Source organism: Etheostoma spectabile, chromosome 13, assembly GCF_008692095.1.
Source record: "Etheostoma spectabile isolate EspeVRDwgs_2016 chromosome 13, UIUC_Espe_1.0, whole genome shotgun sequence".
Classification (NCBI taxonomy): domain Eukaryota; kingdom Metazoa; phylum Chordata; class Actinopteri; order Perciformes; family Percidae; genus Etheostoma; species Etheostoma spectabile.
This window is the reverse complement of record NC_045745.1, coordinates 16,080,947-16,092,808: the sequence shown is the minus strand read 5'-3', so window position 1 is coordinate 16,092,808 and position 11,862 is coordinate 16,080,947. Positions and strand designations below refer to the sequence as shown.

Here is an 11,862-nt window from a genome sequence, read left to right as displayed (position 1 = left end):
TGGCCTGGCTTAGCTGGATCTCCATCTCATTGAGGTCTCCTTCCATCTTCTTCTTCAAACGGAGAGCCTCATTCCTGCTGCGAGTCTCAGCATCAAGAGAGCTCTGAAGAGTATCCACAATTCGCTGTTGATTTCTCTTTGCTTGCTCCATCTCTTCATCTTTCTCGGCCAACTTGCGATCAAGATCAGCGTTGATTACAACTGTAGGCGTTGAACTCAAGCTGGCTCTGAGAATCTTCCCTTCCTCATGTCCTCCAGTGTGGGCCTATCATCAAGTAAGAATAAAAATAAAAACAAACTAGTTACACCAAGTACCAAAAAAGGCTCATGAAGTACACCGTTAAACATAAGATACCTCTGCTTCCTCCAGAGCTGTTTGATCTCAGATCTCCTGTCTATGTTTGCGTTAAACGTATGTGTCAGAAATCGTATCTCAAGATGACATGAATCTGCATCCAACTCTTCACCTCATTTGCGGCAGTGCGGTCAGATATTTCCTCTGAGAAACAAAATGTCATATTATTAATGGTTTGGTCATAATAAAAATCTACAATAGAGATGTAAGCTGGTTTTTCCCATACCTTGTAGATTCTTATTCTCTCTCTTCATGGTCTCCAGATGTTCAAGAGATTCTTCATAAGAGTACTTCAGTTTGAAGAGCTCAGTGCTCAGAGACCTGGCTTCCTTCTGAGAGCTCTCCAGCTCTGTTTGAGACTCTTCATACTTCTGTTTCCATTCTGCCAAGACCTGAAATATGTATGCTTAAGGGTCATTTTACTTTAATTATTTATCTAAAAGAGCAAAAGTGCCATATGTATTTAAAAATACAACCTTATCAAAGTTTCTTTGCTTCTTGTCCAGAGCAGCAGCAGCAGCATTAGACCTCTCCACATCTACCATGAGATCTTCAATCTCATTCTGCAGCCTGTGTTTGGTCTTCTCCAGAGACGAGCATTTAGCATTCACTGCTTCAACAGCCTCCTCAGCATCCTGCAGACGCTGAGCCAGCTTTTTCCTTTTGAAATTGATCATTCAAACCATTTAATGTTCCTGCAATTTTGCTAGTTGGATAAATTCAAATGAATTTAACTATTATGACTGGCTGCTCGGTCATCTAACAGACAAACTTTTTGTTCGTCTTACATTTTAGAAGGAACATAAACAAACAAAAAGCTGATCTGCTAGACAAAGTAAAATATAAGATATCAAAGTATCGATTTGGATGTCAAAATGTTACTTGGCCTCCTCCAGTTCCTCGGTTCTCTGGATGGCATCAGTTTCGTACTTGGTTCTCCACTGAGCCACCTCAGAGTTGGCCTTGGACATGTTGCGCTGCAATTCACCCTTGGCCTCCGCTCCTCCTCATACTGCTCCCTGAGCAGGTCACAGTCATGTCGAGCAGACTGCACTGCAGGGCTAAAGCATTCTTGGCCTGAAATAAAAACATATCTTGTTGCATTTTTATGTCCACCATCTGTACCAAGTTGTACTTGTTACTGTTGGTGAACCTGACTTACTTCCAGTCGTTTTAAGGTCTTCAATTTGTTGAGTGTAGGACTGTTTTCCTCTGGTTAGTGGGACACCAAGGATCCTTTCCTCAGCCGCCTTACAATTCACCTAATTTTGATAAAAGAATTAAATAAGTTGTTCATATATCCAAACAAAACCCACAGTTCAAATCAATGTTTACCATTCTCAGTTGAAGCTTTGCTTTCTGCATGGTGAAGTCATTTATAGTACGCTGGCCCTCTTCTGCCTTTGTTTTGATTCGTTCATCTGATCTTCCAGAGACCTGCACATTTCTCCAAATTATTCTGAAAACAAAAACATCAAGAGTGGAACATAACCCACTTCAAAAGAAATGAAAGGTGTCTTAGGTTGCTTTCACACCTGAGCAGTTTGTTCGGTTTTACTGTATCCTGGAACATTTTGTGGGATGTCTGGTTTGTTGTGTGGTTGTGAAAGCTTATTCAAACTTTGGTGCCAACTAAACAACCAAACCTGGCTGCTTGAAAACGGGGTCTTTGGTTTGCTTCCAAGTGCACCAGCGTTTGCTGAACTTTAGTTGAGAATGCAATCCGACCCAATACGGAAAGTAAACCAAAAAACGTGCTTACTAGATTTACTAGCTACTTGACAACCTGCAATTTCCACCTTGCTCACAATTTACAGACCTATGTTTTAAGTGATGTCATTTCAAATCCATAACCTATTATGATAATTGCTTGTGTCAGTGAAACATGTCATCATCTCTCTCTCTCTCCCATCAGGGCCCACCCTGTTCTCATTCGCCTCTTTTCAGCTGCTCATTGTTCTAAAATATTAGAAACATTAAAGCAAATCAAGAAAACCCAAGACACTATAAACTTGTGGTAGCTCAAAATGTCAGTCATTTTCACTGGATATTCTGTCCAATAGACCAGCTTTGGTGCGCTTTTAAACAATCAAAGAAAAAAAAATGCATCAGTGTTGCAACTTCACCCCTGAATTCCATTGAGTCTACAGAACTATAGGTGTGAAAGCGCCCTTAGACTAAATGAGATGAGATATATATGTATAGAAAAAAGTATTTTACCTTAGCCTTCACATATTTTCCATATTGGAGACCAATCATCCAGCTCCAGTCTGAGCTCGCTCTTCTCCTCTCCAGTTTCTGCTTGACTCTCTGCAGGTTACAATCTGCTCTCCAGGTCAGCACACTGTCAGCTTGTTTCTTCCTGAGTGTGGCAGCAGTGGCTTCATGCTGCAGAGTGGCCTCTTCAAGGTCTCTGCGGAGTTTCAGGAAATCAGCCTCCCTCTTCTTGTTCATTTCAATCTGGGCAGATGTTGCTCCACCAGCCTCCTCCAGCCTCTCACTGATCTCCCCAGCTCTCTGCCAAGTCTGCTCTCTGTTCTCCACTTTGGCTCGGCAGCTCGCTCTGCCTCAAGCTCTTCCTCCAGTTTCTTCATGCGGGCCTAGACAAAATCAAGGATTGTTTTCCTTTTAGCTAAATATCACGTCCCTGCATAAGTAAATTAACACAGTTCTTCTTTTTAACATTACCTGACTCCTTCAATTTTTTGGAGCTGGGCACTCATTGCTTGTTCATCTTCAATTTTACCATTGAGTTGGCTGATTTCAAAATCTTTCCGTGGATGAAAAAGTTAATATGTACCAGCTGCACATAGTTTGAAATCTATTTTTGTGTCCTTTTAAAGTGCACTTTTAATGTTACTTTTTCAGTCTCTCTTCAAGTTGCTGTTTGTCATTTTCCAAGTCCATGACCTCTCTAGAGCTAACTTTAGGCTCCTTCAAGCTTCCGTTTTGCTCTCTCAAGGTCCATACGCACTTTCTTCTCTTGCCTAGGGAGCCTTCCAGCTGCAGTGGGTGTCATTACAGCCTTTTAGTTTAATTTATTACAATATATAAAATGTTTTTTTGTTTTTTATAACCAACACACTTATTTACTATGTCTTAATCATCCACTTGCTGCTCAACTTAGTCTGGCCTTAGTCAGAGTGTTGACTTTGTCTTCTTCACTCTGCAGATCATCCAGTGTTTGCTGATGAGCTTCCTGTAAGGCTTTCTTTTCTTTGGTCAACTTAGCTATGATTTATCCAGAGCAGCCATCTCTTCGACAAGGTCTTCACCTGTGTAATAGAAAGTTAGAAATTTTTAGTCAAAAATTCTAGACCCATGGCATCAACATTCGTACCAATTTATATACAACAGGAGTAATCATTTAAATGGAAAATGCCATTTTGTATCAATAACCATCAGCTCAGCATTGAACAAAGACATTGTCTGTGAAGCAAATGTCTTATAGTACCTTGTTCTCGTGGCGTGCTTCTCTTTCTCCACTTTAGCCAGAGTTAACTCTAAGTCTCAATGTCTTCTTCAGCTCAGAGCACTCATCCTCCAGCTTCCTCTTCTTAGCAGTCGTTCAGAATTCATCCTCCTCATCCTCCAGTCTTTCTGTCAGCTCTTTGGCTTTGCCTCCAGCTGAATCTTGTTTTTGATCAGCCCCTCACATCTTTCTTCAGCATCACAAAATTATCTTGCTCCTGTTATAATTTAAAGTCACAGCATTATACCTAGGCAGACTTGGTTTGATTTTATTATTATGTTAATGATCACAGATTGAACATTTCTAACATACAGATTGAACTTGGAGCTGCAGATCATTCTTCTCTTGAAGAAGAGTGACCGTTTTTCTTTTCAAGTTCCTTCCTGCGGGCCTCAGATTTTGCGTAAGCCTTTTTAGTTTGCCAAACTCTCCTTCATAATGGCCATTTCCTTTCAGTCTCTGCCGATCTCAAAGAGGTTTAATCTTAAAGAACATCTTCATCAGGGCCAATTCTTGACCCCCATAAAAGCACGTATGTTCCACTGGATCACAAGTAATGCATCCCTGTGACATTGATTTATGAAGTTATTGTAAGTTGTAATTTAGTAATTAGTCCTGGATATTCTTATATTTAAATTCATTATTTGCATCTACCTGCGTTCTACAATCTCTGGAATTCAATTCTCGCCAGAACACTCGTGACCTTGCCTGGATCCTAGTGATGATTAGAGATAAGCGGTCATCACGCATTTCCTCCAGAGACCAAGCAGTCCAGCTTTGAAGAACACTGATTTTTGCAAACAGATGAGATCAGCAGTATTATACATCAGAGACACCACGTTGAGCAAGTGTGTGCTTTGAAGACAATGGCTCATGCCCAGCTCAATATAGACATATTTCTGTCTGTTGTAACAAAACATAGATAGTAATAATTGTGAATAAAAGCAAGTGTAGTTGAACAAGTGATGCCCCATGGTTGTCTTAGTTAAAGAATTGCAGTCTATAGAAAACCCAAAACAATGGTATCACACTGAAATGTAAATGATAGCTTTATACTAATGTGCAAAATGTATTTTACCAATACTTACCTTGGTGTCCCAGTTTGTACTGGTATGGTCTAAATCCAAGGAGCCCAAAAGTTCTCTGAAGCTTTTTTGTTATCAATGAACTGTCCCTCAGAGAATAGCATTTGGGTTCAAATGCGGTACTTTTGTAATGAAGATAAAAGAATTTTAGTTTTATTGCATGTCCTGTAAAATATCAACTCCCAAAATATGCCCAGCTAACTATCCCGTTAAAGTGTCGATAGTAAATGTATCATTGTTGAGAAATTAAAAGAAACAAGTTAAGTAGAGAAACAAACACATGCAAAGAGGCCATTAAGATTTACTGAACAGATGATTAGTATCAAATTATGTGATCATATGCTACAACCTTCACAGTTATCAGATATCACTTTAAATTGACAACCTATTGGAGATTGTGGAGCAACGTCTTAGACAGTGGTTCTCCCACATCATCAAAACACTAAAAGAGGAAATATTTTATTGTAGAATGGTGTCCATTCTCTATCGGAGTGCCAAAAACTTTCATTCATCTGTATACTGACGACACCTCTGTTTGAAATCTCCATAGAGGATCCTGTTGGGGAATCCTTTCTGCAGATCCTGATGCCTTCCAGTACAACCGTTACAGCGCAGCTGGTGCATCACCAGAGGTTCTCCATGGCCCAGGAGTCTGGTCTCATTGGGATGATGCAGCGAACAAAGTGAGGGTGAGTAGACCTCAGGTTGGTCATCAGCTTGTTCAGGTTCTCTGAGGAGGTAATTAACCCTGTGGTTAACACTCAGTGTAGGTTATTGTTGTGTTGCATATCTCTGTTGGTAATATAAAATTAAGTCTCAGTCATTGTTTTTTTATGAAATAGTCATTCACATATTTTATGTTTACTAACCCTGTGCAAGGCAGACACTGTTTGGAAGGATGAACCCTTCTTTTTGCTTCCTCCTCCTTTGCCGCCCTTTCCACCTTCAGCTACTGTATAAACCAGTGTACACAACATTAGATTGCATAACAACACCAGTTCCCACTAAGGCAAATGCAGTACATTCAGGGGCAAATTCATCACAGAATTGTGCAGCTTTGCGGCTGCTAAAGCTGCACTTATAGGACAAAAATACAATGTGTACCCCTAATCATTGCCAGGCAAGCTTCTGTATTTTTGCAAATGTTAAAATTAGTTAATATGTAGACATTGGGGCAAAATAGGCCCTTTCTCTGCAGTCCAATTCACAAAGAGCAGCACTGATAGCCACACACAGTTACAATAAACATATTAGTCTTTAGAGAGTTGGTGGTAATGAAAAGCAAGTGTCCCTTGCTTTAAATCATGCCATCTTTAACGTCTGGAGTTTTGCGTTTGAAACACCAATAACACTATCAGAATCCCTAATACTGTTTCTTTCGTCATGTATAAATTCCTTGCCTGACTCCTACCCATGATATAGGCTTATGCATAGTGACAATATGCTTATGCAGTGTGCAAAGAAAGTATCTCCAACTCAGTGATCAAAAACTAAATTAACAATACAATAAGTTTAATAACTAAAACCTTTTTACTTGAGGTGGGGCATAGTGGTTGCAAGTGCAATTCAGTGTGCTATCAGCGGCTGCAATCCATTCCTGTGATTTGCCCTTCCGTTTATTCCTACCTGCATCTGATCCAGCAAATGGCAAAGAGGACAGATAGCAGCTTCAGATTAGACTTCTGGTAGAGTCCTACAACGGTCTCATTCAGAGGATCCTTGTTCTTCACCAGCCAGTGTTGTATTATAATCAACAGTTCCAGCATAGTGAACCAGGGAGAAATGGGTGGTCTTCCTTTGATAACTCTGGGCTTCTGGAAGTTGGCAGATTTCCCCAGATGGTTGTCATAGAGCTTAGTTTTAAAGGTGGTATCAGGGCTTTGGGGAACATGCACTCCTCTTCAAGGATGGACATGATACCCATGGGCTGAAGGGACAAAAATATTAGTTAATAGTGGTTTATTTGATTTCTTTATGTATGGCTTAACATACAGTAATCCATTTCTCTCACCTTTTCAATTAGGTCAATGCAGGCCTGCAAGTCCATACCAAAATCTATGAAAGTCCATTCAATGCCCTCTTTCTTTGACTCTTCCTGCTCGCACACAAACATGTGGTGGTTGAAAAACTGTTGCAGTTTTTCATTGGTGAAGTTGAGCACAGCTGCTCAAAGGTGTTGAACTGAAATGAAAAAGTCCACAGTATGACAGGCTTAATACTGTACTTTTCCTTAAACCACAGACTACTTCATATAGAGAAGTATGTTTTTCAAACTCACATCAAAGATCTCAAATCCAGCAATGTCCAGTACACCAATGAAATACTGGCGAGGCTGCCTGGTGTCGAGGGATTGATTAATTCTCACCACCATCCACAGAAACATCTTCTCATACACTGATTTAGACAGTGCACTAACAGCATAGTTCACCTAAAAAGGAAATATCATAAACACCTTTTTTATTTTAATTTCAGGAATTCATTTTGAAATTTAATAATATATTAATATTCTCTACCTGGGCGACATTTGTTCCCTTGGTGACCCACTCATTTCCTACTTTGACTCTTGGTGACAGACCTTAATTAGGTCAGCAGAGTTCAGGCCCATCAGATATGCAACTTTGTCGGCATCTGTTGAGGCATTTTGCTATTTCGATTAATATCAAGGTTTTCACTGCTTTTCCATGTTTTTGTCATTCTTTATTCCTGATTCTTTAGATTAGAATAGAATGCCTTTATTCATGTACTCTACATTTAAATGTACAACGAAATCTGAGTGCTACTCCTACGGGTCCCGCTATTCATGCCATTTTCTCCACCATTCATTCCACAAGATAATAAATAAATAAATAACTAGTTAAAAACTGCATTGAGAAATGACCTTTATTAAACACTTGTTTAAAACATCTAACTTGTCATTTTTGTCCGTTTAGAGTTTTGATAGCTGTCGGGAACATTTGTGTTTGAGTCTGTTATTTTGGGTTTGGTGATCTGTATCACTTCCCAGAGGGCAGCAAGTCAAATAGGTAATACGCTTTGACCTTTGTGACCTGAATGAATTCAAGTTCAATTATGGGTCTTGGCTATTTTGTGTTTAGCACCATGGCTGTAGTTTGTTTCAAAAAACATTTATCACCTTCAGTGCCATCGCCTCTGCCTGCTCCCACGTTGCTTGGTCTGAATTTCATACCATGATGCATGATGGCACCAGTCATCTTGTAAATGCCGTTCTCTCTTCGAGTGAAGCCCAGCACATCGAAGGCATCCTAAAAAATTATGAGATCAACAAATGAATTTCTGGCAGGGTAATATAAAATAATTTCGGACTGGGATTTGAAGATTTAGCTCACATCAGGGCCATCAGCTCTTCAGAATCATTGATAGAGGCTACTGTTGCTCTCTTGGGAGATGAAGGCGTAGTCGTAAGGGTGTTGGTGATAAGCAACATTTCTGAGAAGGAAATTAAAAAAATGTGCTGTAAAATATTTAACGTATTAAGATTATGTCATAACCACTTTTGATGGCGATTCAAAGCATTTTGTGAGTATTACCAGAAGCTCAGGCTTTGCCTGAGACAAGATTGGTAGAAAATGTGGTAGTCCCTCTCAGCTTTTAATTGATAGGTCACACGAGACTTTTCCAAAGGTCTGTTTTGAGAAAACAATTGTTATTGTTCTTCTCGTTGTATACATTTAAATGTGTTACATAACCATGTACTTAAAGTTCAATATCAGCAGAGGCCAGCTTTCCACGGTTATCAAATGAATGCGGATAAATTTACCCTAAGAGGAGAAGCCACTCATTTAGTCCTGTTAATTCAATCACTTCAATGAAAAATGACCATTTGCAACCAAACAGCACTAACAAATCTAGAGGAGTTGTCATTCCTGATGGTCTTGGCATTCCCGAAGGCCTCCAGAGCAGGGTTAGCCTGGATGATTTGAGTCCTCCAGCGTACCCTGATTTTGTCAAATAAAGACCCCTTCAGGTTCAGTGCCAAATAAAATTGCAAAATGTGCTTAAGCCATTAGAAATTATTTGATTTGAAATGTGACTGTGCTTTATGACTATACTTAGTGAAATATTCAGAAGTATATTTTGTAGTACGACTTTCTTTTCAGCAGCCTGATCTTCTTACATTCGGAGCAGCAGCGATGCTGGCAAAGTACTGAATGACACGCTTGGTTGTTGACGTTTTCCAGCACCGGATTCTCCACTGAGTTAAGAGAGACAGAAAGTTTTAGACCAGACTATGACCCTTAAATACTTAAGGGATTTTTTTTGGGCTGTGGACTTACGTGATAGGATTGACTGGTTTTCTCGTCTGTAGCCAGAGAGATTATAAAAGTTTATTAAAAATAAATGACGTCAATGTGAATTCAAAGAAAATGACGCTAAAATAGTATTTACCTGACAGCATGTACTGTAGGCATTGTCAGAGATGGAGAAGATATGAGAGGAGCTTCAGACTCTCTTTCCTCTATAGGCAACAACCACCTCTTGGTTGTAGACTGGCAGCCACTTGTAGGGGTTGACAGTCACACAGAAGAGCCAGAGTAGGTCTGTTGTAGTAAGCGAAGGGCAACAGATAATAATTGATAAGATATGTTTTACCTTGTCATAATGATGTTGCTTTTATAAACCAGTGCTTTATCAATGGGTAGGAGAGGTTTTAGTTACGCTTTATTTTCGTACATAGATCATCCATGCTGCATAACGCTCTTTGAGGTTAAACAGCACAGCGGGCTCAGGAGGAAGGTGAACATCGCCATGTCTTCAATTTTATCAAACTTTGGCGGTGGTTTTGAGGGTGTACATCACACTCCTTCACTGTCACAGTCTGCAGAAAAAAATTCATATATTTACAGTCACAATGACCAAAAATAACCAATGTGTCACTAGAAATATGTGAGTCCGCTAAATTGAATCTACCTTTCCGAACTCGTTTCAGCGGTGACTTTGTCACCATCCCGACTGATGATGGAAGCTTGACAAACTCAACATCTGGTCAGGAACAAAGCACTCCTTCTTTATGTCAAATATACGAGTCTGGGCCTCCAACGCTCCTTGTCTGACTTTCTTAGAAAAGGAGCAGCCGCCCAACTCTCTCATGGCAGCGTCACCCATTTTCGACCTGTTACAAATTTTTGGGATATTGTATTCAGATTAACATAAAGCAAATTATTATAAAATGCACAAAGTCACATTTCATGCTATACATAGCCTTAGCATACTACATGTGCAATAATGACAAGGTAGATAGTTTTATTTTTAGTATGCTAGTCACCTTGAGCTCTTATCCTGTATCAGTTTGATTACAACAGCTGTACACAAAAAAATTTACTTTTAAGTCCTCACTGAAGTGAGGGTTAGATATAGTCATGATCAAGATTTTTACTGAATCAATGGCTTTTATTTAGGGCTGGTTGGAGTGTAACAGAACGGATCGTTAGGGTCTTGCTCAAACCAGATAACAAAGCAAAACATTTCACTTCAACTACCATACCATCACCATTGTTGACCACCAGCAAAGATCATGATATAGATGTTAAGTGTATTCCAAAACTCACACAAAAATATTTTCTATTGGCTACCTTACTATATGACGATATAAAATGTTTTGCTACCTTTGACTCTCAACCTTCAATCAAATAAAGCAACGAGCCCCGTAGCTGACAGCAGCACTCTCTCCATTAATAAAGGTGTTTATCCACCAAATATGGAATGCATTTTTGGAGATTAGAGAGGTTACATATTAAAACAAAGCGCTGTCCTAATTGGGCAGAATCTACTGCTGCTATTTGTTGCTTTCACCTTGTGACAAACAAGGCGAGGAACATAATGGTACATAGAAAGGGGAGGGAGGAGGTGTGGATTAGGGACAGGCTTGATACAAATCTCTTATTTTAATCAGATAAATCACAACGTCATTTATGTAATATCTTACTACCTACTAACGTCATTCAAGTTCTTTGGCTGTGATTTCATAGTTTAATATTTGCTTGTTTATAGTTTTTGATTTGTATTAAAGTATTTTTAATTTTGTATTACACCATTTGATTCTTTCTTACTTTTAAAGGGCTTTTAAATGTTAAACTTAAATGTTGAACCATTTAACCCGTCTTCGGTTGTAAAGAAAGTTTTATTATGTTGTGTTGTCAATTATGTCAATTAAAATCTACTGTATTGCTATATGTAATGAACTGAAGGGTAATAACAACACTTTTTATGGTCGTTACAGTAATTAAATTTAGGGTTCAAAGAATCCTTTAAATTCAAGTTTACATGTTAAGACAAATGTTCATAATTCAACAAGATCACCATCCTTTGCCATGATTCATGAAGAAACCAGTCAATTCATTGTGAATGTCTAAATATAATCTGTTCTTCAAACAGTGTGCTTTGAGAACAGCTCTGGACTTGTCATGCTTAGATTCCTAATCAAAAGGTTAAAGTTCAGATAAGTAATTCATATGAAAATATCTTTAACCTCTCTTTAGACATGTGTCGCAGCTGTTGTGAGTGATAAGCCAAGGTCAGGGACTAAAAATGTCACTCATGACAGCTAGTTCTGAACCCTTTGTTCTCATGGTTTCATTATGGCATTGTTTCCTTCCTTGGCCTTGATGACAAAGAACCCTGTGAAATTCTTGTCTGGATTTTTTCTCTCTGATAGAAGGGCAGTCTGTGATCTGGATGGTGAAAGGTAAAGTGCACTGGCGATAAAAAATACCTCAGTTCTAGACAGGAATTTCATAACTTTTTTATTTCTTACATTAAAATTGTAAAAATGTGATGGTTTGAATCCATCCATCTTAGTCTAAGAGTAAATATTAATCAAACACATTTAAGGGAACACAGCTTTGTGAAAAAACAACTTAATTAGTTCTTTTGTCCTCTTACATTAAATGTAGCCGTTTGGTCCACGCTCACTATTTATCATCCCTTAGAAA

General features: G+C 38.9%; 2 pseudogenes; both read right to left on the bottom strand.

Annotated features, from left to right (window-relative positions):
- The window catches only part of LOC116700868 (myosin-7-like), a 24,090-nt pseudogene that overhangs the window by 2,234 nt on the left and 9,994 nt on the right, over nucleotides 1-11,862 (bottom strand).
- Nucleotides 3,852-10,036, bottom strand: LOC116700277 (myosin-7-like; annotated as a pseudogene).